This window comes from Microtus ochrogaster (genome assembly GCF_000317375.1).
Source record: "Microtus ochrogaster isolate Prairie Vole_2 chromosome 6 unlocalized genomic scaffold, MicOch1.0 chr6_random_2, whole genome shotgun sequence".
Lineage (NCBI taxonomy): Eukaryota > Metazoa > Chordata > Mammalia > Rodentia > Cricetidae > Microtus > Microtus ochrogaster.
The window spans coordinates 333,024-336,415 of NW_004949095.1; positions in this window are offsets into that span (position 1 = coordinate 333,024).

Genomic DNA, 3,392 nt, shown 5'->3' on the forward strand with positions numbered 1-3,392 from the left:
ACAGATGGTTGTGAGCCACCATGTGGTTGCTGGGAATTGAACTCAGGACCTTTGGAAGAGCAGGCAATGCTCTTAACCTCTGAGCCATCTCTTATGCACAAAATATTCCGCTTAAAGGAGTTAACCAGGGTAAATGAGATGGGCCTGTGAGACATGATTTGGGGGAGCTTGAATCAATACTACTTTTCCTTCTCCTGAAGATTTGAAATGGTGCTTTACATGGCCCAGATGTGACCATTTCTGTCTAACATCTGTTAGTGCATTTTATTATTAAAATTATTATCATTCAGATAATGATATAGGATGTATCTGAAAAGCCAAAAGAATAATTAAAGTTTTTGTTTGTTTGTTTGGTTGGTTTTTTGAGACCGGGTTTCTTCTCTGTGTTTTGGCTGTCCTGGGACTCCTGGAACTTGCTCTGTAGACCAGGCTAGCCTCAAACTCTCTGGGGTCTGCCTGCCTCTGCCTCCCAAGTGCTGGGATTAAAGACATGTGCCACCACTACTCCCGGCTCCATTTTTTTGTTGTTGTAGTTGTTGTTCTTTTGTTTTGTTTTTGTTTTTCAAGACAGGGGTTTTTATGTAGCTTTGGAACCTGTCCTGGCACTCCCTCTGTAAACCAGGCTTGAGGTTCCCTCCATAACACATGCTGGAATTCTGGTTGACTTGGTCTTCTGCAGGCGTCCCCATGCTGGCATTCTGATTGGCTTGGTCTTCTGCAGGCGTCCCCATGCTGGCATTCTGATTGGCTTGATCTTCTGCAGGCGTCCCCATGCTGGCATTCTGATTGGCTTGGTCTTGTGCTGTGGGTTGACATGTGCAACAGCCGCACCACATTCAGAAGTCTCTCTGCTCTGTGCTTGCCCTGCAGGATGTGAGTCCTCCGCTCCCTGCTCCTGCCGCCAAGCCTTCACTCTGCCATCATGTACTCTAGTCCTGCGGGATCGTAAGTTCAAATAAACACTTTCTTCTTTAAATTACACTGCTCACGATGTTTTATCACAGCAGTAGGATCGTAACTAACGCAGAAGGCAACTTGACATCCTGGCCGTTTAACAGACAATAGCATATGCTTTCATTTTTTAGACACTGTATTAAGTTTGCCATCTGGCTAAGAATGGTGAACCAGTACGACCCAGGGATCCTCCTGCTTCTGCCTGCTAGCACTAGGTTTACAGATGTTCATGTGATGGGTGCTGAGGATCCAAACTCAGCTCCCACGGTTGTGTAGCACATACTTTACCCATAGAGCCATCTCCCCCAGCTCGGCCTTTTATGTTCTATTTCCTTTTAGCTCTAACAAAATCCCTGCTCTCATCTTTTCTGTGCCTCGGCATACCTTGGCAATGGATGTCATGGAAGGCTGAATTTGATGCTCACATGCAGAAGGCACCACCAGCTTACCAGATTGGATCAAAGCTACTGTGGAGTATGTTTATGCAGAGAAAGAGGCCTCCCTTCGTGAAGTGTAGTCTCAAACAGCCTCTCTATTTTAGTTGCACTTAAAGCCTTTTCTATGCACAGTGCACCATGTAAGTGGATCGTTGCCTACTCTTACAAGAACTGGCTGAGCCTCAGTCACAAGTGGCCGACAGTTCAAAACATGTTCCAATAAGACAGGAAAGCTGGGTATAGCTGGGCTGTGTCTGTACCTCATTTCCATTTTCTGCATATTATTTCCATTCCTCTGGCTATAAATATAACTTGCCTAAGTGGTGAAGAGGAACATTCTGAACCATTTTTGTCTAGACTGATGTCTGATTTGAGAACTTGCAAATAAAACCAATTAAAATCTGCAATAGTATATTTGTCGCAATTTTGTCATTTAGCACGCCATGTGGACCATCTCAAATAAACGCAGCAAATACATGTCATATTTGAGCCATATGGTTTGGGGACTAGCTTTTATGTAGTGATATTTTGTTTGTGATGTAACAAATAAAGCTTGCTGAAGATCAGAGTGCAAAGCTAAGCCACTAGTTAGCTATAGAGTCCAGGCAGTGGTGCGACACACATTTAATCCCAGCACTCGGAAGACAGAGGCAGACAGGTCGCTGTGAGTCTGTCTAAAGGAGAAGGGAACTCACACAAAGGTGATCCCAGCATGTGGGATCACACGCCTTTAATCCCAGCGCTAGAAAATTTGGAGACAGGAGTGGTATGGCTGGGTGGAGAAAGGAATATAAGGCAGGAGGAGACAGGAGCTCAGATGCAGTCTTGAGGTTTTGTAGAGAGAGTTGCAATCTGAGGATTTGTAGAGACAGGATCACTGCTTCAGTAAAGGTAGGTAGATAGAGGTAAGAACTCTTTAGTGGCTGGCTGCTCTGTTTCTCTGATTTTTCAGCTTTCACACCCAGAGCTGAGTATGGGTTTTTATAATTAGGAACAATTAGAATTCATACTACACTTTTATATGACTAAGATATTTGTTTTAGAAAGGGCTTTGTATTGCTGTGACAAAACACCTTGGCCAAAGAGCAAATTGAGAGGAAAGGGTTTAGTTGCCTTATGCTTCCATAGCACTGTTCCTTATAGAAGGAAGACAGGATGAGAACTCAAACAGGGCAGAAAGCTGGAGTCCATGGAAGGGAGCTGCTTACTGGCTGGCTTCCCCTGGCTTACTCAGCCTGCTTTCTTATAGAACCCAGGACCACCAGCCCCTGGGATAGCACCACCCACCGGGGGCTGAGTCTGACTTCATCAATCACTAAGAAAATGCCCTACAGCTGGATCTTATGGAGACATTTTCATAATTGAGGCTCCCTCTCAGATAATTCTAGCTTGTGTGTCAAGTTGACATAAGACCAGCCAGCGCAATATTCAACCACTGAATATACTTGTTACCATTATGGTAAATGCTATGCTATGGTTAAGGGCACATTAAGTTAAATCTTTGTTGCTGCAAATGGAAAGAGAGTTCTAGATGCACCCTTTTCTATCTTCTCTCAAAGGACTTGCAGATGCTAATGAAAACATTAAGTCAATTAACAGCTAACACAAAAAGGCCAGAGGAGCAGTCAGAGAACTTATAACCCAAGAAAGCGAAAGGTTTTTTAAAATGGTTATTAAGAAATAATCGGATAAAGGAAACAATAAAGATGAAAATAAGAGGAAATAGGTGAAAGTCTTTATTTTTATTTTATGTGCATTCGTGTTTTGCCTGCATATATATCTGTGCCAGATCCCCTGAAAATGAGGTTACAGACACTTGTGAACTGCCATGTGGGTCCTGGGAAATGAACTCAGGTCCTCTAGAAGCCCCAAGACTGGACATCTTTAGACCATTATGAAGACTTAACAAAGCTGGGCGATGGTGGCGCACGCCTTTAATCCCAGCACTCGGGAGGCAGAGGCAGGCGGATCTCTGTGAGTTCGAGACCAGCCTGGTCTACA